Genomic DNA, 27,719 nt, shown 5'->3' on the forward strand with positions numbered 1-27,719 from the left:
TTTAAAACTGTAAAATCTTTCCTGCTTCCCAAAGAAACCAAATTGGGAGAACTACTGATTTAGTTCTGGTGGCTTTCCATTTTTGTTTCTGTCAACAACTACAAGCAACTGAGCTTCTAGACAAGACAGGAAAATGAACAGCGCTAAACAATTGTATTATCTCAGGCCAGTCCAGTGGGTAAAAGTAGGAAAAAGCATCGGAACATTAGCTCTAATGGCTTTCCAGGGCAAAGTGCAATGGCTATGAAGACACACAATTAGCAAAATCATTTGTTCTGACAGACACTGCTGACCGGCACTTCATATAGGGACTGTCATGGAGTTGCGTTTCCATATGAAGTTTACTGTTATGACTGGAAATTCTCATGAGCACATGGTCCTCTGTTCACAAAGAACCTGCAGAAGGATCGACTCTCCCTTCCCCCACAGCCCCGTCTCTCTCCTTCTATCCTATGACAAGCTTTCGGAAAGAGCACTGGGCACTTTGGGTCTCCACCTTACTTCCCATTCAACTCTCAACTCTCTGGCAGGCCGCCCTCTCCTCTTCCAGCCTCTCCATCTCTCCATTGAACTCATTTCACTTGTGACCTTGCTTGACCTTGGGAGCATTTGTTATTGTTCAACACTCCTTTTTCTGGATTCTTTTCCTCCTGGCTTCCTCTGACAGCACCCTCATCTGATTTTCCTCTGCCCGTCTTCCTTTCACTAGCTTCTCCTCTGTCTGCCTCTTAAGTGCTGGTTTACTTTCTGGTTCTTTCCTTGGCTGTTGTCTCTCCTTCCTTAGCACTCTCTATTCAGTCTCAGTTACCATATCTTCTAGGCTTTACTCAAAATCACACACTAATAGCTTCCAATCTTGAGCCCAGATTTCTCTGCTGTGTTTCAGACCATATAGGTACCCAGTTTCCTTACTGGATGTAGCAGAAAATGCTGGTGCTCTGCCCAGACCCCCTTGGGTTCCTTTCAGTATTTCTGTGTCTCACAGCTCCCAGCACGCTCCTCGCGCTTGACCTTGTGGCTATCCTCGGATTACCAGAGTAGCAATGCCTACATGCATGGAGAGTTGTAACTTCCTAAGAATTGATGTGCCTGGCCCTGACCCCCCAACCTACCTCTAGGTTTGTGCCACTGTCAACTCTTAACCAGTGACTGTGGGGTGCAGAGTATGAAAGCCCAGGTCCCTTGTACTGAGTGGAGTGTTGGGTCTGCCAGGAAGTGGATGCCAAGATGAAGTTAGAAGTGCAAGTAATTATTGGAGAGTAATGCCTATGAAAGGGAAAGGAGAGACAGATTAAGAGTAGACAAAGTTTAGACCATGACACAGGTCTGACACCTGTGGAAGGCGAGAAAGGAAGGAAGATTGGGTAGAAGGAACCTCAGACTGCTTTGCAGCACTGATTAAGTCTTGGCCCATCCAATGGGGTGGGTACTCCAGTGCAAAGGTTGTAGAGGAGTCCTAGAAATGATGAGTCATTATATTAATAATTATACCTCTGTGTTCAGTTGTTTGCTAGAGGCTGCCTGGGAGGCACATGCTGTCAGCTGGAAAGCTGAGAAAGAAAGCTGGAAAGAAGCACCAACAGCTAACTGCTAACAACTAATCGTATTCCTTGTGGAAAGCTTTCTCCTGAAGAGAGATCTGAGCTGCTTGTTTGATTCCATGGCTGCCACAGGTGAGGAAACTGTGAGATGTTATCTTATCCATCAGAATTCAGGCAAAAGCCTGTGTCCTATGGAACTTTTGCCAGAGATCACATGCTTACTTAACTCCCTCCCCTCCCTGTCCTGTTTCCCCCACTTCCTTACTACTGTCCCCTGGTAGCACTTCCTTTCTAAACCATGTGCACGTGATTCTTGACTCTTAATCTGTTTAGGAGAACCCAACCTAAGACATGGATACATCTATTTAAATATTTTACAGAGTATGTAAATACAACCGTATCAAAACTGACACATCATCTTCTCACTTAGACTTTCCCTTCTCCACAGCAATGGCACCTCCAACCACCCATTCACCCAAGCCTGCCATCTGGGCACCACTTTTTGATCCCTATCCTTATTCTGCACACCCAATACACAAACCCTATTTCTTCTTACTTATTCAAATTTCTCAGATCCATAATCTCTTCTCCAATCCCACTGGCGTGGATACTATATCATCTTTTTGCTGGATATGGTAACATGTCCCTCAGTGGTCTTGGCTTCCAAGTTACCTCCCCACAATCCATTCTCCACACTGGAGACAGAATGAGCTACCTAAACATACAGGGGGTACCTGGTGGAGGTAGAATCTGTAAATTGTTGTACGAGTACAACGGTCGTTCTGGAGGTTGCAAGCAGTCTCTCCATTCTCTAGTGTGAAATGGGGTTTACTGAGAATAGTCTATCACTTTGTTCTGGAAAGAACTTTTCCAGTTGTTTCTTTTGGTGATGTAGATATAAGCAAGTGTCAACCCATTATTTTTGTAGAAGTCTATGTAACGGGCACTTTTTAACTCACCAAGGTCCTGGGGCTTAGACACTGTTGGTACATATAGTAGGCAGCATTCCTTGTTTCAGATAAATTTAACCAGAAGGCCAAGCTGGGGTGGGGGAGTATTAAGTGGAAGGAAGTATGTTTCTCAAGTTCATGCTTGAGTCATGGCTTCTCCAGCTCCAGCCTATGTGGATAGTCTTGTCCTCTTAGCAATTTCTAAAAATGAAAACTATCTCAGTCTTATCCCCTCCATAAAACATTAGATAAGACAGAAAATAAGATCAAGGCAATGTTTGGTTACGGTGGACATTCTCTACCTCAAACTTTTTGGGGCTGTTAGCCTAGCTATGCTTTGGGGACCAGTCAGTCAGAGACGTATCAAGATTCAGTTCAATAGTCTCATTAGTCTTCTTGCCAACTAGAGAATTAGCTCCTTGGGGGCAGGATCTTTGTCTGCTTCAGTTTTTATTCCCCTTAAGTTTCTAGAATATGGTAGGTGTTCTTGTATTTTTGTCTGATTGACAATCTGAGTCTTTCTACCCCACGTTGTAGAATGCTTATATTTCAACTGCCACGAGATAAGCACCAATCTTGAAAAAGTAAGGAAAACAGGAATAATTTTACAATTTTATAAAATAATGAAGCTAGTTTTTAATTTGAATTTAGTAGGCATTATTCAATCTGCAAAACTGTGTTCTATCTATTTACTTTTGAAGCACTAAGTACCCTTATGGACCTGTTTAAAGATCAGTGTGAGATGAGTATTTTAGCTAATTTTGTATCAATCCTTTTGTGGTCATCAGTGCAAAAAAAAAAATCGTTCATAAAACTCTCCAAATAGATAAAGAGAAAAAGATCATGAAGGAATGTGGTTGATGCATTTATTCACACTAGCAATACAGATAGTCTGCACCAACTAGAGAAAACAATCACTTGTAGAAATTCAGTCTATGATGTATGCTCAGGTATTTACATAGTTCCCAAGCAGTGGCAAACTAGTTTTAACATGTTTGGTCGGCTGCAATGATAGGCTAAAGCATACAAAATGAAATTCAATGGGGACAAATGAAAAATACCACTCAGGGATATATAGCTTATCTGAAATAGACAATTTAAGAGATTTAGTTTATTTGAAGTTCAAGGTAAATAAACAATGCAATTTTGCTGCTAAGAAAACAGATTCTATCTTAGAGTCCATTACTAGAAGTACAGTGTCTCAGAAAATGTGTGGACTGGTGATTGTTTCTGAGAGCATATCAAACCATACCTGGAATACTGTGTTTAATAACAGGTGTGGCTTTTAAAGATGGACATTGACAACCTAGAAATGTTCCTCTGTTGAATGGAGAAAGTGAAGGTTGTGTTCAAATTCACTGTAACTGTTATCAGTAAATGGAGATGTGGTGAGGTGTCCACTGCCCTGTTCACCCACCTCTGCCCCTAGATAAAGCAGAGAAATAAGATAGGTCTCTTAGAGTCAAACCATAAAAGTCAACACATATTGGATGAGAAGAGAGAGGTCCTAGGCCCACACTAAATAATACATAAAGGGCTATTTATGTGAATTAAAATATATTAAACAAGTCTAAGGAAGAAAGCATCAATTAGAGAGGTGAAACATGGAAAAAAATCTGAATCAGAGAGAAAACGATCAGTCATACCTAGAGGAGCCCTGTCCAGGGCAGAAGGGGTCTAAAGCTATGGAGGTTCGCAGATAGTCAGGGACATATCTATTATGATTGAAGTATATATCCAGTTTTTGTAGCCTGATGCCATTAAACAGTCAATCATCTATTTCCTTGCGTTCCGATCCTGTGCTCACCAAGCTACCTTCTGTTGACAAACTGACTTCCCATCTAGGCTTGCCTGAAGCAAGGGAATGTGCTGGTGTGCCATCTGAGTATTCTGGGATGCATGACAGTAATAGCTGTCATTGTAAATGAGTCTGTTGGCACTCTGTATCTCATGGGCTTGGCTAATGCGATTCTGCCTCAGAGGGTCAGAGGCACTCTGGACATGCTTATAGAATTTGGTTTTAGAAATTGCAAAGCTGGGCTGGCTGAGTGGCTCAGTTGGTTAAGAGTGCGAACTCTGAGCAACAGGGTCACCAGTTCAATTCCCACATGGGCCAGTGACTCTGTGCCCGAGCTGAGCTGCTGCTGAGCCGCCAACAGGTGCCAGGATGGCTCAGCTGGTGAGAGCACGTGCTCCTAACAACAAGGTTTCTGGTTCGATTCCCACATGGGATGGTGGGCTATGCCCAACCATAACTAAGATTAAACATGGCACCTTGAGCTGAGCAGCCGCGAGCTGCCGCCAGCCGGCGGGATGGCGACTGGATTTGGAGCTGAGCTAGCTGTGCCCTCCACAACTAAGATTGAAGGACAGCAACTTGTCTGTTCCCCTTCTCCAATTCCCCCACACTGTTTCCCTTCCCCAATTCCCCAATAAAATCTTTTTAAAAAAGAAAGAAATTGCAAAGCTGAACCATGGACTCTGGATCACAGCAAATTCGCCAAGGTAACAAATTCTACTTTTCAAGGGTTCTTTGGAAACAAAAAATTCTTCTGGAAATCAGAACAATAACTTCCCTGTGAACACCTATAGCAGGTATTGTCATTTAATTCTTAGATATTGTTTCATTAAGCCTTAACTTCTCTTCCTTGGAGGGGCTGATTTGCTTTTGTGCCATTCACAATATCCAGCACATAGAAACTTCACCAATCAACTAATAGCCTATCCCTGACCACTCTAGACCTGACTACCACTCTTCTTAAAGTTCAGTGCTTTACATCCCTCCACCCCACTGAAACAAGCAGGACTAGCCCCTTCCTCCGCACTTTCCTCACCCCACCCAAGAATAGTTACCCCACTGTGTGCTACAGCCATCTCTCCAGGCTCCTCGTACTCTACACTGCAGACCTCATGCTCCCCTCTTTCTATTCCTGAGTCCTTGTTCTCATAGCCTCTCTCATCTGCTAAGTACCCTTGGCTTGCTGACTTCCATGAGATGGTCCCTGATACCATCTCCTCCATTGGCTCCACAATCTGCAACCCATGGGCAAGAGGTGCCCTGTCCCTGTGTCCACCCCAATATTTTATATCCTCAGATATTCCATTTGTATTTTACTTCCAGCCACACCTTAGAGCGTCTGAATCTCTGCATGTTTGGGATATATGATTGGGTAATGCATCCCACAGAGCCCTGTACAGGGTAACCCTTCATCTAATGTTCATTAACTGAATAAATTAACCATATCATTTGAATAATCTATACATATTTTGGAGAACATTAAAGAGATGAGAAGGCTTCTTAGGAAGATGTAGTTGAAGTCTTCAGATGCAGTGAGTGTTATGTTGTGTGAAGAAGGAATTATGCTTGTTATGCACTGAACGTGAGGAAGGAATGGACAGAAGTTTCATGGAGGCAGAGGTGCGTGTATATGTAGGTACAAGGGGTTTGGACTAGATACCGCCATCCTTCCTTAGAATATAGCAATGCAAAGACCTTGGTACCAGTATTGCTATTATCACTATTCACAGTAATATTACTACACTGACATTAAAGTTTGTCTAGCACTTTATAGTGTATGAAGGGCTATTTATATGCATTATATCATTGAATCCTCCCAATACATCATGAGGCAATTTTTATTGTGCTTTTGCCATTTTACACTCAGGGTAACAGAAGCTCCAAAAAGTTAAAAATCACTGATCACAGAGTCAGTAAATGGCAGAGATGGGATTCAAAACCAGGTCCTCTGGCCCTAAATCTCCTCCCCTCCATTTCCCCTCAGCTGTTCTACTTACACAATAAAGCTACAAAAATGAACTCTGTTTGGAGGTCCAGTTCAAGTTGGGATCGTAAGTGTTAAAAATCATTTAATGTAAACATGTAGCAACATCATTTCCTTCTTCTACTTTAATGTGGACCTCCTTTGTGCTACAATAAAATGGCCGTAAAGAATTAAGCGCCAATATTTTCATTTCTTAGAGAATGCCATTTGGTTCTCTTCCTTGGCAGGCTGTCCACTGTGGAGAGTGGGCCTCTGAGTATTTCCCAGTGTGCTGCAAACTGCACACGTCCCACCTATTCAGATGAATTACACTAGCTCAGGAGCCAAGGCAAATGTTAGACATTGGTCCCATAATGGACGCTTGCAATTTTTCTGAATTTCTTTTGAAACACTACACTATTTGGGTGTCATTTCTGAGATAGGTCATGGGATATGGTTGCCATTTTCAAATGCAGATTTGAAAATAAAAAGCTTTATTTGAATCCAGCCACAGAAAACCATTTAAACTCATCTCCATGAAACTGATGTTAAAATGTAAGAGCATAACTGTACTAACTCTTGAACAAATGAGAAAACAGACAGGAAAGCCTTTTGCAGAGCATAGCTCTATGCAAATATGGGTGTGTGTGTGTTATAATTATTAAAATTCACACAGAGGTGAGTCTTCAAAATCTATCTTTGCTGCCGCCAAGATCATTAGTGCTGAATAATTAACCATCCGAAAGAATCCAAATCCAAATCAATGATAAATGGTCCTAAAAACAGAACTTAATGGGGGAAGGGGGTTGTCACCTCAAGGGGTAAAAAGTATAACTATTGCACTGTGTTGTACAGCTGAAACTAATTCTAAAAAATGTGTATTTCACAATAAAAAATAATAATTAAAAAAAGATTATTATACTTGACAATACAACAGTATTTCCAAGCTCAATTAATATAGTTTTCTTCTGGAGATAAATTTATGTTTGCCTTTTAAGCAATAGCGTAATTCTTTTGTACTAGCCAATTGCTGATTCTTTGTGAATTCAAGAATACATTTTACCTTATGCTAAAATGTCACCCTTTTTCTTACATTGAAAGAGGTATTTGAACTTTACTTCTCACATGAAATCATATTCCAAAAATTCAGTATATTCTTAAACTGCCTAAATTTGGAAATTATTGAAAAATTTTAAATAATGTTATTGTATTTCTGTCCTTAAGGAAAATAAGTCAGGCAAGCTTAAAAACAAAACAAAACAAAACAAAAAAAACAGAACTTAAAATTTCTGTCAAATTTCCATGTTAGAGGGATGAGATAGAAATAGGAAGATAAACCAAAGCGGGAAATTTCATTTCATAATTTGATGCCAATTGAACAACACCTATGAAATGGCTACCATGTGCCACGGACTGTCCAGGCATTTTTTACATGTGTTCCCTCAAGCAATTCTCCCAATACATCTGTGAGGTAGGTTTACTTCCCTCATTTTACATATAAGAAAGCAAGAGCTCATATTTTAGGCATCTTTTTCAAGGTCACATAACTAGTAAATGAAAAACACCAAAATGTCTGTCCACTACGACATGCCACTTTCCAAACAGATTATGCAAATTTAACAGCTGTCTTTCTAACATTGGCAAGAACTGCTTCAGCATAGATTAATCTGATATGTTTTTCTGTTCAGAGGGAGGAATCAGGTGGAGAGGGTTTTCAAAGTATTTGTCAGTCACCATCAAGGCAAGAAGTATGGGTCTTCCTGGCCATTCAATGGTGATGAAACCAATAACCAGGTCATCTCAGGGAGCCTCTCTGCATTTCAGATGGCAAGGCTATACCTTCTCTCTGACATTTTTGAAGAATCTGCTTTCTTGTGTCCCAAAGCAAGACAGATTAAAATTCAGGTCCAGGCTGCTTAAAAATAAAGGCAGAGAGTTATAGAAGAGTCAGCTGACTTCCTGCTTTTCTTTCATGTACACATACACACACTGTCACACAGAATCTAATCCGGCCATATATGGATAGAAAACGAATGTTCCCTGCTTTCCTCTCAGGAATTAGATAAGGTTTATCCCCAAAAATGAAGGCCAGAGGATTACCTAAATCACCAAATGGGGAAGATTAGGCCTGACCTCCCAGACACAGAGACTTGCATTGTGGGATTGACCCTGAGAAAGGATTTGCGGATCTATCATACACAGTTGTTGGTAGAAGCAGGATTAGAGGACCTCCATTTCTCATTTGTACCTTAGAGCTCAGATAACTTCAGACCCTGGGAATCGATGTCCCATATGCTGGAAAGTGGACAGGACTGCACAAACAGACTTTGTGTTGTTATTGTCATATAGTTGTCGAACTATTGTGCCTTTACTCTCCAAAATGTAAGAAGCATCAGAGCATCATTTACTACTGGGAAATTAAATAAAATTAAAGGGTAGGAGGTTACCGGTATTAGTCAATGGAAAATATTGAACATGAACTCCAGAGACGATACTATGCTGGGACTAAATGGGAATAAAAGAGATACAAATCATAAACTTTAAGAATTTCAAAGGGCAGCAAAATATTTGCCATTTAGGGGTATCTGCTATGTTCTGGGCAGTGCACTAAGAGCTGTGCAGACTTTCCATCTTCACAACAAGGTTAAGAGGTTAATAGTGGCCTATTTTGCAGAGTAGGAAACTGAGACTCTAAGGTTAAGCAAGTCAACTATTCGGGGTCACACAGCAAGTTAATGATGGGGTGGAGGCTAGAACTCTGGTTTAAAGTCCTCCAAAGGCCCTGCCCAGCACATCACATTGACTTTCAATCTATGTGGAATGACTAATGCCTACGAGAAAGGTCTATAATGAAATAAAATCAATTTCTAAAATCCATAGGCTCATATGGTGCTCTTTAATATATAAATTGTTTATACACTGATTATAAAGATGCTGTCAATCCTCTTTGGATTTACTGCCAGAATGCTAGGATACATTGCTTTAAATAGTCTCAGGGATGGTAAACCTTTGCTCTTTTATCTTTAGACCAAAATCTTATCTTTTATATCGGTCTGATTTTTGGAAATAGCCAAAAATTATTAATGGTTCAATCCAGTGACTGAATTGACTGATGAAGCTGGGTAACAGAATTAAAAAGGAAAGAAAAAAGAAAAGAAAGTGTGATCAGAAAATAATGATAATTATATACTTTCTAGAGTGTTTATTTCTGAACCAGCATCACTATCTTATTGTCTTACCTCAATGAGTTTCCCAATAAGAAGGAAAGCATATTCAGGATCCAATAAACGAATGGTAGAGAAAAATGGGTGATGAGGGCAAGATTTTGGAGGGTGGGGGTAGATCAAGGATTTTACTCATAATGACTTGATCTGATACTACCTGCCTGGTAAAACGGACCCTCAGTTACCTCTTTTGTTTATTGAAAATAGTGAAACTGATTGCCTGTCACAAAAAATATCAAAACTTAAGATTTAAAAATACTCAAGTATTTTAAGATTTTGAATAAGAAGTTATTAAGATTTACAAAAAATTGTAAAGGGCTAATTTAAGATGTAAATTTCTGGGTCATGCAGAAGAGTCAGCACTTTAAGTCAATGGTCTCAAAATTGGGCAAAGAAGATAATCCACGAGGATTCAGGAAGAATATTTTAACTTCTGTTTCTATCTATTAATTTTTTAAAATCTCTTCCTTTTAAAATTTCTATTTTTGTATATATTTTATAATCTATATAACTTATTAGTTTGATATCACATGAATATAATTCATAAATAAATGAGCTCATACAATATATACATGTAAGAATATATTTGTACATTAATTGATGAAGTGGATTGTGATAAAAAAACTTGGAGGACCACTGCTCTAGACCCAGTCAGGAGAGATTGGGTGGGGCAGGCTCAATAGACACAATATAATGCTATCAAGTGGCAGACACACAGCACTCCCTGTAGGTGATTGTTGTTTTCTGTAATGGAGCCATAGGGGGTTGTCGGGAGAAAGCTTTTATATACTTTGGTTGTTTACCACCTTAGAGTCTCTCATATACTTTCTGCACTACGACTTGGACTTAGGCTGATGAGCTACCCTTGCTGGGTGAAAGTCTATAAAAGAAAGTCTTAGTCTAATGTACTCCACTTGGGGGTGGAGAAATATTATTATGACCTAAGTGAGGTGGACAAGGCAGGCTACAGTTAATAAGACCCTTGATCTCCATGGCTGAGACTTGTGCCGAAAAAGTGGTTTCACTGACATGTGCTGGGAAAGACATTAGGATGCCATGTTTGGGATACCAAGCTTGAAATAAAAAAGTTGTAGAATGACTGTTAAAGCTGAAAAACCTCAGAGGTCATCTGGTCTACCCTCTCATTTTACAGTTAGGAAAATGAGGTATATAGAGTTAGGGTCAGAATGTCATATAATGTTATAAGACTGTCACATTAATTCAGGAAGCAAGGATAGTCCAATGTCTCTTGGGCGAGCCCAACTCTTAGCTGGGCTCAGAAGGAGGACTTTAGTATTTGAGAACAGGAAAACATTTTACTTTATAAGGAATGAAAATTCAACATTACTGATGTAAGCGTAATTTTTTTCTCCATTTGTATAGGAAAATTATGTTATAAGGAGGTAATTTTGAAGTGTATATATTATGATACATATATGGACTACATGTAACTCCTCAAAAAATATTCAAACATAGCAAATCTTTGTCATATTTTATGGGTATAAGCCATTTAGCATTTTATTTACTCTCTAAAGGATAGAAATATTAAACATCATAGAAATATCTTATAATGGTTAATGATGGAATTTTCCCAAGTATTTTTATGGCTAATTCTTGGGGAGTTTTCCACATATTTTTTATTGACAGCAACTGAGAACTTAATGCAATGATAACCCTCAAAAGGAAAATGTGAATTATTTTACTATGTATGATTTTTCTGAAAGGAGTTTTATAGACTCTGTGTGTCCCATTAATTTCAATATTGAATTTCCTCTAAGGATTTCCAGTCTGAGTTTGTGCTTCTTGTAATTCCACATGCATTGCCCGCATTTTCTTTCTCCCCGTCTGGAATGTCCTTCCTGGCTGGCTAATGTCTCCATTTCTTTACAGACTTAGCTCAGAGGTTGCTTAAGTGACCTTCCCTTGGCCACTCCTGCCTCTCCCCTTAGCAAAGAGGGGGGTATTTTTCTCTTGGGGTACTTCTATAATGAAACTTCTCAGACATTGTAAAATTATCTGAGGAAGTGTTTATTCCCTACACTAAGGCTTGAGTTCCAGAATGACACAGAGTATCTTCTTTATTTATTTCTACATTTTCAGTGACTAGCAATAGTCTATAACATGGTAGCTCCTGAAACATGCTTTTAGAGAAACACAAATTCTTTTCAGAATCTTATTAAAGAACAACTAAAAATATCCCAAAGTCTAATGTAGACTAGTTATAGTAACTTACTATTTACTTCCAATGATCAATAGCTGTTGCATTAAATAAACCATTCGCTTGCTTCGAAAGAAAAATCCTGCATTTGATTCATTATCAACAGTGTGATATTAGTAAGTCAACTTTGCTAAGAGATTCAGATTGAGCTAAGAGAATTCTAGGTGATTTTCTTTTGAGAACACAAGTAGCTAAAACTACAACCAATAAAACATTAGAGAGGCAAGATGATACTGTGGCCTTCATTTCTTCTTTGAAAATTGTTTATTTTGGTCTGTTTCTATCATCTTACATTAATACCTATAGTTCAAAAGGAATTATTACTTTAATATACTAGAATTTTCTTTTTGTTCTGGGCAGCCATGCAATGCATGCTTTAAAAATGTAGTCCCTTGATAAATTTCTTTAATGCCAATTTCTCTCTAGATAAAAAATAAATGTTTTAACCCCTGATGCCATGTTTCTGATCCTGCTCAGTTGGCAAATTACAGATACCTATTATTTCTACATTTAAATTAAGGAAGAAAAACAGTGGTAAATTTTATGACCTAGATAAAAATCATATTTCTTTACATGTCCCTATCCTTATAGCTTGGTAACTTCTTGGGTTCTGAGAATTGATCTAAAAAACAAAACAATTACTCACCTAATTTCCTCCTTACTATTTATGGATTTCTCTCCTTTTCTATTTTTCAGTTAGCTTTGGAAGAAAAAACAAAGACTTGCCAGCGTAATGCTTAAGATTCAATTCTCTTGTATTAATTTAAACCTAAACCACTGCAAAATTAAAACACTACCAATGTAGTATCCATTTTTTTCAAAATCAAAAACCACAAAAAAATTTTAGCATGAAGTCTTTCCCACTGTACTCCACATTCATCTACAAAACTAACAAACTCTTAACAAGGAATAATATACTTTCATCTTTTTCTCAAACATCCATTATGGCAATGATAACTTTTTTCAAGAAAAAAGGTTTGATACCTGTATGGCTATTTCAATGTCCTATCATCCTCCCAAAGGACTAGGTTTGAGATTACAAAAAGTCCCTCCCTACCTAAGTTTTGGCATGTTTTCATTTCAATAGAGAACACTTTTTAAGTCAAGAGTAGGGAAGCCAGACCTTGAAAGAAGAAATAATTTATGTAATTCATTTATTCATTCATCCACTCATCCAGGGAAAGCACTCTTGTCATACACAGAAAAGAGTCTGGCTCCCAATCTCCTCTGAAGGATCTTATTAAGATAGCAGGGAAAGAGAGACATGTACAAAAGTAACTATATTATAGACAGGAAGTGATTTGTGCAGAGGCGATATATCAGCATGCACAGATACAGCCCTATCAAACATTTAAATACTCCCAAACCAATTAGTTGTAGCTGCTCCCCAGGTCTCCCAACTGTCTGGTCCCTCAGCCCCTGGACAGACACCCTTCCCATGGACCAGCAGCTAAAGGCTAAAAGCTTGTGCCAACCAGGAGCTCCAGCTCTACTCCTGCTCTGATAGGCCGTTGCCTGGGCAATTCCGCTTGTGACCTAATTGGCTTTTCACCCTTGCATAAATGATCCAAAGAGAAGAACAGATTCACTGGGAAACAAAAGTCTCCAACTGGATCTCGGCTACCTGCAAAGTTAGAATTATAAAACATGGAGTTAGAGGAAATACTTAAGACTCCATTTTGGAGCCCAGGTTTGGAGAATGTCTTCAGAAAAATCTGGCTGTTCTTATGATACAAAAGCCAAAGTTGTACACTGGGCTTACTACTAAAACATGGCTGCTTTTCTAGATCAGGTGGAGTCCCTCAAAATTGGCATGGAAGTTTTGTTCCTTTGTTTGCCAGCCATAATGTTTAGCTTGTGTTGTCAAATTTGCATTTGAAGCCGCTATTAAACCACAGCATCAAAATAACGATGACAGTGGCTGCAAAACAGAAGGAACCAAAAGAAAAGAAAAGAAAAAAAAACACCCAACCTTTGAAGAGAAGAATTGTTCCAAATGCGGTAATTATGCAGAGCTGTAAAGAGCTCATTCACATATAATGCGTACTTCCCTCGAGGGAGGAAGTGCTGTACAAACAAATCTGAGCAGAACCTACAATTCCCATCCGCCAAACACTGAGCAGGGCCCACTTTAGCAGTCTAGACAAGAGTGACTCAGAAAAATAAGTAATTTGTAGTGGAGCATAGGCACTCAGGGAAATTTGTCAAAATCAGTGTGGAAATTGTAACAAAAGGAAGATAAATTTGGTTTGTCTTTGTTAAACCCACTAAACAGAGTGGTGGGACTGTTTCTAACTGTTCAGCATTTCCTGTTTGTTTTATTCTGGCTGGAAAAACTTTGATTCTTACCGATTTTGATGGACTCTGATATACCAGTTAAAAAACACTTTTTAAACCAGAGTGATATACATTTACGTAGTTTTTCTTTTCTCTCTTTCTTATTTTTACTGTACCAAACAGTATGAAAAGTAAACCAATCGTCTTTCCATTCCTCATTCCTACCTCCCAGAGGCAACCCATTTAAGCTCTTTTCACTACCTTTTTCTTTTGGAATATACAGTCTCTCCACATTTCTCCCTAGCATGTTAATAATGCTATTGCCTGCTTGGCCAATTTTCAACATTATTTCTGTTATTAAGCAATCTATCTAACCTACCCCCGAAACCTTTGAAAAACAAATCTTCCAAATTTTCCCATAGCCGATAGATTTGGTTAAATCAACAGTCAGTGTTTACAATTTTTGTAAATTTTAAGACTAAATCTTACTACTGAGCTAAGTAAGGAGTGTTCTAAGGTTACAGATTCATCTTTTTCCGGAGGTAATAGTTGCCTTCTCCTGCCCCTCGGCTGAGGTGTAGGTCTATGTATGTATTACTATTTTTCCTACCCCAAAATTTTCAAAAAGTTTGTCAAATCGCCTATTACTAATATTTTCCAAATATTTAATCACAATAGATAATCCAAGTGTTCTAATCTCTCTTTAATGGGAACTTTTCTCCCATAACCTTCTATTTTGCTGTTGCAGCCTGGAGTGTTTCTCTGTACACCTGTTACAATGTTCAGGCCTTCCCTACACCTTTCTTTGGACTCAGATCACCTATTTCTTGTGGCCCATGTGCCCCTCTTTTTTGGTTTGCTCCCGTGCATCACCAAAAATGAATTCTCAATATACTTCCTAATCAGGAATGCATGGGAAGTAGTTTTTTTGTTTTTTTCCCCTGTAAATATGGAAAAAAATACCTTTTTCTTGCCCTCACACTTGAGATGTGGTATGCCTGGCTTGGAATTTCAGGTTAAAATGAATTCCCTCAGGATTCTGAAGGCATTCCTCCATTATCTTTTAGTTTCCAACTTTGCTGTTGAGAAGTCTGATGACGTCTTTTTATTTTCGATCCTTTGTATCTGATCAATTTTTCCTCTCTGAAAACGATTAGGATTTTCTTTTCACTCCTAGTGTTCTGGGATTTCATGGTTGTGTGCCTTATTGACAGGGTTCTTTTTTCATCTCCCTCTTCCATTTATTGTGCTGAGCATCAGTGGCACCTTTCAATCTGTAGACTTGTTCTGTTTAGGTCTGGGATGAGTTTCTATGTCAGATCTTTGATACATTTCCTTCCTCTCTTTCTCTCTTTTGGGACCTTCTGTTAGTCAGATGGAGGGCCTCCTGAATTAGTATTCTAACTTTTTTTTTTAAACCTTTGTTCCTTATTTAAAATTTCTTTTTGTTGATGTTTTTATTCTTTTTTTCTGAGATATTTCTTCAACTTTACCTTGCAACTCTTCTATTTAATGCTTTTATTTTGGCTTCAAATTTTTAGGCTCTTTCTTGTTCTCTGATCCTTTCCTATGGCAATTGTGGCGGACATACCCTAAAGTGGCCCAATGAGTCATCCTCTAATATAATCTCCCACCCTTGAATTGGCAGATCCTGTGACTTGCCAATAGAATATGACAAAGCCAGTAAGATAGTCACTCCCTAGACTAGGCTGTGTCATACTGTTTATAAAGGTAGACTTTAAACTCCTAGAACTATGTTATGTTATATAAGACTCTGACTTAGCAGAGTGGAGTGAGAGATTCTCCCAATGGCCTCAAAGAAAGAAGCTGCCATCTGTGGGAGGGCCCGTGACAGTGCCTCCTGCCAAGGACTACATCTGCCTCTAGGAGCTGAGAGCGGTCCCCTGCTGACAGTCAGCAATCAAACAGGGACCTACAACCTCTTAAAACCACAAGCAACATAATTCAGCCAACAACCACATGAGCTTGTAAGAGAACCACAAGCTTTATAAAGAAACAGAGCTCAGCTGACACCTTGACTGCAGCGTGTTGAGACCCCAGCAGAAAACTCAGCTCAGCCATGGCTGGAGTCTTGGCCCATGGACACTAGTACATAATAGATGCTGTTTTAAGCTGCTAAATTTGTTGTGATTTATTATGCAGTAATAGATAACTAATACAGCAACCTACTATTCTAAATCTACGGTTGCAATAGCATCTATTTTTGTATTCCTTTGCTTTCCTAATTATGTGTTTCCTCTGTCTTTTAAAATATGTTTTAATTGCTTTCATGTTGGGGGTTTTCTACAAATCTCTGATAAAAGTTGGATCAAAGTTCATGATTAAAATAAGGAACTAAAAAGAGCTACTTGAAAGTCTTGTGGGACTTACTGACCATCTAGGTCTTTATTTCTGGGACCATTTTGTTTTCCAGAGATACACCAACCCCCTGCCCGGTAGTAAATGTCTGGTTGCTGCATTCTGGGGCTGGGAAAGGGAACAAGGTTGGTTTCAGGTTCCTACCATCAGTACTCTGATTTAAACTTAAATCTTTCTCTTCTTAGTTTGAGCTTTTTTATACTTGTCCTCCAAAAACAAACAAAAACTCACCCTAATTTCTAGCTTTTGCTAATTTCTATGTGTAAATACCCTCCCTTGGCTGATTTCAAGCTACCAAACGAGATGTGAATGTGGGAACAGAGTTGGGAAGAGAAGTGTACAATGGGCTCTTCTAAGCCCTTATGTGGTGCCTCTAGCACGCTACTGGGCCCAGAGCCCCGAAATCTCCATTTCAGTATCCCTAGAGAATAAACTTCTGCATATGTTGTATATGTATATGAGTAGGTCACTGCAGTAGGGAGTTGGATGCTGCAAAGGAGAAAAACACATGGAAAATTAGGGTTTAGTGTTAACATTTTCTGTGTCCCAACTCTTGGTTTAATTCTGAAATCCCAGGATCTCAGAGGTTGAAAACAAAAGAATGAAATTCCAGGGTGTGGCCGTGAGTTTTCTCAGACACGGGAGAAGTTTTTCACGTTGGTGCCATCCTGGATGACTGAACTACATCCAGATTTAACTTTCTGGGTACAATCCCCAAAGAAATGGCAACTTTTATCCTCAGCACCTTGTTTAGAAGCCACACACATGTGCCCCTTAACAGTTAAGAGAATTTCAAATTAAGGATGGACATCTCTCTGACTTGCAGTTTCGACCTGGCTCCCGGGAGCGTGGTGAGCACCCCTGCCACACCTGACAGATTTGATGGGCCCTCATCACACCGCCCTCCTCCCCTAGCGGTTCAGTTAGTTCCTCAGTCAAACTGGATCAGGGCAAAACCCTGGGCAAACTAGCAATGTCCCAGGTCCCTGCCTGAGGATCTACTTCCAAGGCAGGGGCCGTTTCCAAAATTTTGGTTCTGTTGACGAAAAATATCCAGCCTAAGAGAAAACTTATAAGAGTTTATTTGAGCCAAACTGTCGATAGTTGCTGGGAAGCAAAATCTCAATGGCTTGGGAAAATGCTCCCCAAAATGGCAGTTTACAGTTTATTTTACACATAAAATCAAAGGAGGAAGGTCACATGAAATCCACTGGTAATAGATTAAGGGGGTGGGAGAAAGGATAGTGGGGAAATCTCTGGGATTGGATAACAGTAAATTGGAGAGACGGGTACTCCTCCCACACGGGTGGGTGCAGGATAGCTAAGAGTTCACTTTTTACAGCACAAAGAGATGGTAATCAGGAGATAAGCATAATAATGAGGAATTTTGCAATTTTCACCTCTGGTCTGGAAAAAGGATTAAAGATGTTATCTTAGGTACAAAAACAAAGAACAGGCCCACTGAAAAGGCACAGATTAACTTAATGAGGAAGCTGGAGATGTGACTTCCACCATGGCCCACTTAGTTAGGAATTTTTATGTTCGCACCATCCTCTGTGGTGATCTTCAGTCTCCTGAGCTTGTCAGGTTTTTAGGCCCCTTTTCCGTCCACAGTTCCAATTCTGAGACACACGGCTACAGTGCTGTTTGCGCTTTTCTCCCACACACAAAGGGGAGGGCAGCAGAGGCCAGTTCACCGAGACAACAAAACTAGCTCCTCGGCTTTCCCTGATTTAACTTAATCTTTCTGAAAGATCAAGGGCAGAAAGTAAAAGGGAAGACTTGCTGCGAGGTGTTGGCAGTGCTATGAGAGAGAGGGGGTCCTGGGAAGAAACTCCCTGGTGTTTCCATCCCTCCTTCTCTCTGCTGGAGGGTTTCTGTCTTGACTCTTCTCATTTCTGCGGAAGCTGCCAGGCCAGCTGGGCAGCGGCATCCGGGGAGAAGTGCCTCTTTGAAGCTGGAGGCTGAGGATGTCTTGCCCTGTGTAGGGCTGCAGCACAGAGCTGAAGTTCCGCAGAATGAGCAGAACAATTGCGCCCCTTCCGGGAGAGGTTTCCCAGGGCAAAATGATGTGTAGCCGCCATCTTATGAGCCCTCCAAACAAGCCAGATACAAGGCTGTTGCCAGGCTAGGAAAACCCAGATAGTGTCCTCTGCATTCCCAAGGTGCTTTGTACAATAGATAGGAGCATCAAGTTTAAAATCTTACTATATTGGTTTTGTCCCTTCCTTTCTTTTGAAAAGTAAAACTTAGAGGTGTTTTTTTAAAAAAACATGGAATACATAAGCAATAAGGAAAATTAGAGAATGCCAATAAGTGGGGGTGGGGGTGGGGAAGAGAGAGAAGGAGAGAGAGGGAGAAGGGCCATTATTAAGATTTTGAGACATTTTTTCAATCACTTTTTTTTTTGCTTAATTTTAAAGGCTTTTTTTACTGTAGCAAAATACACATAAAATAAAATTTACTATTTTAACTATGTTTAAGTGTAACCATTTAGTGGCATTAAGTATATTCAAAATGCTGTGTTACTATCACCATCATCTATGTCCAGAATTTGTTCATCATCCCCAACAGAAATTCTGTAATCATTAAGCAGTAACTCTTTTTATCTCCTGCTCTCTCCAGCCCCTGGTAACCTCTATTCTATTTTCTGTCTCAAAGAATTTGCCTCTTCTAAATAGTTCACATAAGTGAAATTATACAATATTTGTCCTTTGTGTCTGGCTTATTTCAATTAGCATAATGTTTTCAAAGTGTATCCATGTTGTAGCATGTATCGGAATTTCATTCCTCTTTCATAGCTGAATAATAGTCCATCGAATGGATTTACCACATTTTGTTTATTTATCTGCTGATGGATACTGGAGTTGTTTTCACCTTTTTGCTGTTGTAAACAATGCTGCAATGAACATTGGTCTACAAGCATCTGTTTGAGTTTCTGGTTTCAAGTCATTTGGATATACACCTAGGGGTGGAATTTTATTCATCTGCTCAGGTTGCTCTTTATATGAGTTTTGCTCTGCTGCAAGGTACCCATAATACTGGGAACAGAAGTCCTGGTTCACATTGATAAAAGTGAACTGGCATCTTAGGATGCTTAACCGTGGAGCTGGGAGGACTGTGGGTGGAGGTGGGTCCCTTGGTAACTCTGTAATCCTGACTTCCTGTTTAACTTTGTGGTAGATTCTGGGGGAGGGACGATGATAAATAAATGGGAATAGCCATCTTGGAAAGAGAGTACTTTCTCTTCATGTGGGCAGCCGGTTGGAGCCCCATGTTGGAGGTGTGCATTCTTGAACTGCGGTGGTGGTTTTCGTTTCTTTTTCTTTTCCTGAATAAACCTTTTCTCTTGTGGATTATTTGGCGAGTTATTTTTGCCAGTCAACAACATTGATTTTGACTCCCCACTAAAGACAGCGTTTTCTCCATCATAGGCTCTTCCTGGCCAGGCCCTCTCACTAGGTGATGAACTCTCACATAGGCAGGCAGCATAGCAAACCTTAGTGGGCAGAACATGGGTTCTATACCAGATGGACTGAGGTGCAAATCCTGGCTTAACCACTATCCAACCAATTGTTAGCTCATGGGCAATTGTTTCACGTCTTTGAGCCTTGCTTTATTCATGTGTAAAATGGGGACTGTAATAGTTGTGATATTATGACTTACAACAAGCAGTGTCTATTTGGTTTTTGTTCCCAGTTCTCATACAGGTCTTCTAAAACCTTTTTTTCCCTACTGTTTCCTAAGGAATTTCCTAAGGGACAAGAGCAGTAAAAGTGGAAATAGCATCTGTCTTTTGTTATTCATAACAAGCCCCTTTCAACCACACCAGAGTTTATGTTAATGAGGTGATTTTTGGAAGGCCCTTAAGGACAGATGGGCTGGTTGCCAGGGGAATAACCAAGTGATTAAAAGGTTGGAACTTTCAGTCCCACTCACTCCCCATCCTCTGGGGAGGGGACAGGGGCTGGAGATTGAGTTCAATCAGTAACGGCCAGCTATTTAATCAATCACGCCTATGTAATGAAACCTCCATAAAAACGCCAAAAGGGCAGGTTAGGAGAGCTTCTGGGTTGGGGAACATGTGGAGGTGCTGAGAGCATACTGGGCTCAGAGAGAACACAGAAGCTCCGTGTCCGTTTCCCCACACCTTGCCCTACGCATCGCTTCCATCTTGCTGTTCCTGAGCTATATCCTTTTATAATAAACAGATAATCTGGTAAATAAGCTGTTTTCCTGAGTTCCATGTGCTGCTCAAACAAATTCACTGAACCCAAGGCGGGGCTCTTGGGAGCCCCCGATTTACAGACCATGCACAGGTAAGAACCTGGACTTGCGGCTGGTGTTTGAGTGCAGTGGGGGCAGTCTTGTGGGGCTGAGCCCTTCTTTACCTGTGAGATCAGACGCTAATTCCAGGAAGATAGCATGAGAATTGAATTAAACTATAGGACACCCAGCTGGAACTGCAAAATTGCCTGATGTGTGGGAAACCCACACATCTGGTGTCAGACGTGAGGTAGTGGTGTAGGGTAGTGTGAGGGTAGAGGAGAGACACACAGGAGTGTGTTTTTCTTTTAGAATAGTATTTTCCTTGTCAGTTTGCTGTGAGGATTAAATGAGGTACTGTGCCTAAAACAGTGCTTGGCATACAGTGAGCACCAAGAAAATGCTGCTTTCCTGCTTTCCCTTTGCCTAAGGCCATCCCTGTGGATTAAATATATTTGCCTCACCATGTAGTCTGAGGAAAAAAATTAATCTTTTAGAAGGACTTAGGAGATTCTTTGCTCCCACAGTGGCTCTGAGAAGCTCATGATCTGGAATTTTACTAATAATTACAAAAATCTCAATGTCAAGTGACGGCTGACTGCTGGTGCTGTCTTACCTGGGACACTCGCCAATCACAAGGTATATACTAAAGGGAGGACAGAAATACAATCTAGGAGACCAGCTTTCTCAGGGACCTCAGGAGAGAAACCACATGGCGCACACCCCTTGCAACTGGATGGTCCCGTTGGTTTGGCCTCAGTGGGAAAAAACAACTACCTACATCCCCAGGCAAACTATTTGCTAGTTAAACTTTGACTGGTGGTCCTCCTTCTCTTGGGTTTATTATTAGGTAGTATAATGGGTCATTCATGCCACAGGTGAGCCCTGGTCGACCACTGAAGGGAGTTGGTAAAATCATGTCTGGTTAGGTCTGACAAGAAACATAGGCAGGAACCACCGATGCCAGATACCATCTAAAGCAGTGGTCGTAAGGGGACATGGCCCCTGAGGTGAACGTAAAGATGGACTCAGCAAGCCTCATTCACAAAATAAATAAGTTGCTTCCTTTGATTTTTTTTTTTTTAAGACAAAGAACTCTGGGCTGGGTTCCAGGGTGGAGAGTCCTTTAGCCTTAGTTTTAGAAAGTGGGACAAGTTTGTACAGAGTAACTGTGATCAGTGTCCCCGTCAAACTCTTCTTGGGGGATAACTACCATGAACCCGGGAGTTAGTTGCAGTCTGACAGCAACTCTCTCCTAGTCCACCAAAGACAGTCCTGCCTTTGCCCTTGTTCTCTTCTGTCCACCATGTCTGGGGAGAAGCACAGTGGGTCTCCAAGTTCAAGTCTAAGCCAGAAGGAGGGGAGTGGAGCAGGGAGGAAGCTGTGAAGCTTGTGAGTGGAGGAGTTTCTTCTGGGGGTGGGTGAGTGGGAGAAGTTGAGAGTGAAGGAGAATGGCTTCAGAGCAGCTGTGAGGCTGGAGCTGTGGTGTGCTGATAACCCAGCTGTCCGGAAACCAAAAGGAGCCCCAATCTGTAGTGCTTGCCAAGTTCCATGGTGTAAATACTCCCACCATGGGTGACTGCAGCTACCAATGTGACGTCAACTGGCTGGAGAAATTCAGCACACCACAGGGTGGGAGGGAAGGAAAGAGGATAAGAAAGAACATTTAGTATTTTAATCACCTTTAATGTTCTCTGAGAAACAGAATTGGAGAATCCTGTTACCGCGGGCTCTTGAACACTACATTTGAAATATAATGCTATTCTGACTGGCCCAGTGAGTCTCCTAGTTAATAAGGGTGACTCTCAGAAGAAAAGAGGGGAAGAGACCTAAACTTGCTGAGTACTTATATTTCGGGTATTTTGTGAACTTTATGCCATTCATATCTCACAACAACACTCGGAGGCCAGGATGTTCTCATTCTACAGATGAGGAAATGCAGGTTCAGAGACTCAACAGTGACTTCGCTAAGGTCACACTGCTAGGAAGTGGGCGATTTGGGACCTGAACCCAGTCTCTCTTGGCTCCAGGGCTCATGATTTGTTCATCACATCGCCCTGCACAAACCCGGTCCACAGGGACCCAGGGCAAAGGTCCAGTGTCCAGGGCAGTCACAGTACCATTTTCGGTTTCCCTTTCATTGTTTCCACTCAAAGGACAATCTTCTCTATCAAAACTCCTGTTCTCATGTTCTTGCCTTCTCTGTCTCTTCCTCTTCTGCAGTCCTCCTTTTATTCCAAAGTCCAAAATGCAGTGTTGACTCAAGTACAGGGCCCACTCTAACCATGGCTGCGAAGGTTTTAGCAGTACAAGCCTTGCACCTGGCAGAAGCTGCGAGTGTAGACTCAAGCTACTCAGGGAGCTTCGCCAAAGCCCCAAATCCTGAACAAGCCCCTCAAGGGCTGGCGCCCACACACTTTTTGTCTGTAGGTGCTTCTAGCCCTTGCTTAAGGCCCTCAGCTTCCAGATGGTGGTTCTTATTAGTGATTCTTTGCTCAAGGTTGCTTCCTTGGTCCAAATGGAGCTATTATTTGTAGCTGTCTTTTTGATCTCTGGGTAAGTAGGTGCCTATCTGTCTTCCACCTCCAATCTCTATAGCCTTGGGCATCACTTTTTACGTGGGTGAGTTCATGGCCTATGAATTTTTGGTGAAACACACACCCCCGCAGCAAGCTATTATTCTGCCTTCTGCCAGCTTCTTGCTCTCTAATTACCCTGCAGGAGTTGTTTGTCCTGGATACAGGTCACCTCCATGCTGGAAGGACCTGGACCCCGTTCTACAGGGTCCCCAGTTCACGGTTCATGTTACACATCTGCAAGTTAAAGGAAATCACTGGCTTAGTTAGCGAAGGCCTCATGGGCTTTGATGTAGGAAGTTAAAAAGTACCTGGATGAGCCCTCAGAAAGGAAGAGAGCTTAGGTCTCTCAGCGTATGGCTTTGGGGCCACAGGCTACTTAATTCTCATGCCGTTTAACAGCTGATTAATCTTCAAATCTCACGTTCTTAATATGTAACATGGGGGTATTCATGGAATGTATTTTAGAGGATTGCTTTAAGGATCGAATGTGATAATGTATAGCTAATACTTGTTTCTTTGGAAGTAGCACTGCACGTATTTTCCAAGGTGCCTTTGACATCTCAGATGCTCAATAACCACTTGTGCTTTGATTGCTTAGTTATACATTAACTTGGAAACATCAAATTTATGCCTCATAGGAGCATCCTGATTGTCCTACAACCAAGAGGTTCAGACTCAGGTGGGGAAGGCGGTGGGGGTCGGAAAGAGTGCTACAGGCCTAACACCCCAAGGTGTCCTGTCCTTGTGGAGAAGAAGGCGTGGGGTGTGGGTAGAACAGGTTCTTTTCAAATCAAGGCAGAGCTTAGATGTGTCTCCAGTAGGGTTTATGGGATACATTATACTATCTCTGCAGGATTCTTCTACCCAAAACCTTCCAAATTTTACACCTTCGAAAAAGTCGGACTCTCACAGCACCCCGGAGTGTGTGCCTGACATTTCCCACTAAAGATAATGTAGGAAGCAGTTGCCATGTAAAGTGGGAAACTATTCTTTTTAAGTTGCTCTTTTGTTACTCAAGCAACATTATAATGACATTAAATAAACACTTAAGAAAAAGAGGTATATATTTCTCAAGTGTCCCACTCCTATAAGCAAAGATTTTTCCTCCATTGTTTTTCTATGTTCTTTCAAGTCTTGTCCATATGCATTTATTATTTTTACATAAGTGTATCCACAGTATAAAAACGATTTTGCATTTTTCTTTTTAAAAACTTATTACATCATGAACATTTTCAAGTCTACTATAGCTTCAAATGTATTATCTATAATGCCTGAACATTATTCAACTGAGAGACTTTACTGTGGTTCAGTGAATGTGTTTCTAATAGAGAGCATCCAGGCTGTTTCTAAGCTTAAGATAAACTACAAGGAACATCTTTGAATATGTATATATTTCTAGATATATAATATTCTGTGTATATATAAATACATGCACACACGCACACACACACACACACACACACACACACACACACACATACCCGGGGCACCGAAAAAAATGTATACACGTTTTAAGAGATATCTATGTATTACTTTTCAAAGTTGAATTGAATTACGGTAGCAATGTGTAGTATGACATTTGCTCAAAAGATGGCGTCAATCAAATGAATGCTAGTGTCACCATGTGACAGGCAGGACAGTCAAAGAAAATGGCAGAAGCACGGTTGTTGTTCGAGGAGCACAAGACCAGTTTGAAGTGGTATTTGAAATTCGAGAATGTCGTGGAAGTACGACAATGGAGGCGTGAGTCTGCATCAGAACCTCCCACACGCCTAACAACTGCATGCATCTGTGATGAGTGTGAGATGCATGGTCCTGTGTGTGATGTGCACAAGGGAAGATCCGGGAGGCCTCGCACAGCAACAAGTCCTGCTGCTTCTGCTGTGGTGTTGGGACAGTTTACAGGCTCACCACAAGAGTCTACCAAACAGTGTTCGCTGTACAGAAGTGTCCGGACGCTGATGGTAGCCACTTTGAGCACCTCTTGTAATTGCAAAAGTCAAACGTGACTTGTATTCATCTTTTGTTATTAGTATATATTATTAAAATTTTAATACAGTGTTTTCCTTTCTTAAAACGTGTATACATTTTTGTGGCACCCTCTGTACATATACAAATTTATACACATATTCCCTCCATTTGCATTAGTCCCTCACAAGAAATTCTTATATTTGGGATTGTTGAGTCAAAGGGTGGGAACTCTTGTAGAGAAGCCAACATTTCAGAGCATTCCCTCATGGGGATTAATGAAATTACAAAGGTCTTTAAGATCTTGGAATAAAGAATTCCAGCTATACTCTAAGTCTAATACATTACTCTGTGAAATGAAGCTATGTCCAGCTTTCAGGAAAATCATCAGAAATTAACAGCATTTCCTTTCAGATCAAGCACCTTTTCTGTGCCCAGAGCAGCTATTGTTTCTATAATTCTGCTAGTCTGGAACTGGCAGAGCCCTTTCACCTGGAGTGGGCTGTTCAAGCTGACAGATGTGTTGCTGTTGTGGGCTTGGACTTGTGCCCTCCGTGGTCCCATTAGTGTCTGGTCAGCTGTGCCCTGCCCGTGTGTTCCAGTGGCTCACTGCCCGCGTAGGAAGCCCAATGTCAGCTTGCTAGGCCCAAGCCTGAGGCCGAGAGGGGGTCTGGGGAGGCTAACAGATAGCAGAGCTACCCTGGGGTCTTCCGTCCAAATCTCTGGAGCTGTTTACTTTTTCACCTCTGCGATAAAATGAGAAGCCGCTGCGATGAAGGGAAGGGTCAGAGGCTGTGCTGGGGACTCTGCAGCTGGGACACAGATGTCCTTAGTAAAGTACACACGCACACCCTTTCTGCTTCAGCTGTTGCTTTAAAAAGAAGCAAATATAGCTGTTACCCTATTAGAAAATGAAAGGATTAGCAACCTCACTGGGGAACACAACGGTTTCACTCCGAGCTTACTTTACACTAGGTTCCAGAGAATAACATGAAAGAAAGAAAGAGCTGGAGGTATTTGAGTTATACTGAAATGGGGAATTCCAAAGATAAAGAATTTGCAGTGCCTGTGAACAGCTTTTCTGCCCCATAGAAGCCATGGGTCCTTTTAGCCAAGTACTCAGAAAGGAAGCAGTCTTGCGTTTCTGTTTGAAATTCTCGAATTCTCTCTCATTATGGTATTTATAATGCACTTGGGGTTGACAGAGTTGTTGCATCTTTGGAGGATGCTGATTCCTGCCGTCTCGTTACCTTTCTATCTGCTGTGGAAACTTCCTCCCGTGAACCTCCATGGTTTTAGGTGACAGTGTGGGACACATCTGTCGGCAATAGGATGCTACGCATCAACTAGTGTTCCTCGTCACTGTGTGCTACTGTGCTTTCCTTCTGATCATAGTGAGGAACAGGTGCCTCAGGGGGATGTGAGAGAAGTGTCAGGTATTTGCTTACTTAAAAAAGCATATTAAAATGTGATGCACTCTCTGTGCCTAACATATTTGTGCAAATAGCAGAAAATACAATGCAATACAATACAATGCAACGCAACGCAACACAACACAATACAATACGATTGCCAGGCTAATTCCATGCTTAGGTAGTTTAAAGGATGCCATGATAAGGATTAAAAAAAAAATCAAAAAAATGAAGCCTGAAGCTATATTCAAAGAAAGAAAAGGCTTTGCTCATGCTTCTCCCTGGTTCTTACTTTCTTGACATGACCAGTGCTCTTGACACCCAGCAGGCCACCCACAGGCACCACACACCCATGATCACACAGAACGTGCTAGGTGTGAGGCCTGAGCTCAGGTCAGTCCATAGCATCTTCTCTGCCTTCAGTGGTCCCCCTCACAACATTCTGCAAAGTGTCTTATCTCCCAAGAATTACAGGGTCAGGTTACTTGAAAGAGTTCGGGCATGAAAGCAAAGAAGGGACATGGTTGCTATGTTACTTTTGCCGTACATCTTTCCAGCCACCACAAATCTCTGACACCTGCAATTCTCGATTCCCTTCCCCAGTTGAAACAGCACTAATGCAGACCACAGTTTTCAGATGAATTCTCTCTTCAGAAGTACATGCTACGTTCCAGAAATAAGCATGACCTGTCATTGTAGTTCTCAGTGCCATTTTTATCCTCCTCTCTAGTATTCAATTCCCCTTTTGGACTAAAGCAAAAGCTCTGGTAAATATGGGCCACTCGGTGGTATCAGGGATACATTTTAATAGTTGTAAAATGAATAGGGAGTGGTCACAGATTTTGCCTACAGTGGCTTTCGCATGAAGTATTACCGATCTCCAACATCCTATAAGCCAGGGAGAGAGCACCAAGGGCAAGGACTCTGGGACAGCGACGGATGCTGACCCACCGCAGGCTGATTTTGTGATACTACAGCGTGTGACCTTAGATGGATGGGCCCTGAGCCCAGTCAGTATACCCATCTATAAAATGGGATAAGCGTATCTTCCGTTTACCTAGACACAGTGTTGTTATGAAGATAAATTGGATTGTATTAATGCTTTTGCTACTTGGCAAAGAACTGTTTTATACACCATGGAATT

At 41.0% G+C, this 27,719-nt stretch overlaps 1 protein-coding gene and 1 long non-coding RNA gene across 6 annotated transcripts in view; one reads left to right on the forward strand and one right to left on the reverse strand.

Annotated features, from left to right (window-relative positions):
- The window catches only part of SCHIP1 (schwannomin interacting protein 1), a 731,629-nt gene that overhangs the window by 216,542 nt on the left and 487,368 nt on the right, over positions 1 to 27,719 (reverse strand). The window lies entirely within an intron of this gene.
- The window catches only part of LOC109373349 (uncharacterized), a 44,797-nt gene continuing 18,605 nt past the window's right edge, over positions 1,528 to 27,719 (forward strand). Inside the window, exon 1 of the long non-coding RNA XR_002122207.1 lies at positions 1,528 to 1,673. This is a non-coding gene — a long non-coding RNA (uncharacterized LOC109373349). The remainder of the gene's footprint in view (positions 1,674 to 27,719) is intronic.

Source organism: Hipposideros armiger, unplaced genomic scaffold (genome assembly GCF_001890085.2).
Source record: "Hipposideros armiger isolate ML-2016 unplaced genomic scaffold, ASM189008v1 scaffold_16, whole genome shotgun sequence".
Taxonomy (NCBI): Eukaryota; Metazoa; Chordata; class Mammalia; order Chiroptera; family Hipposideridae; genus Hipposideros; species Hipposideros armiger.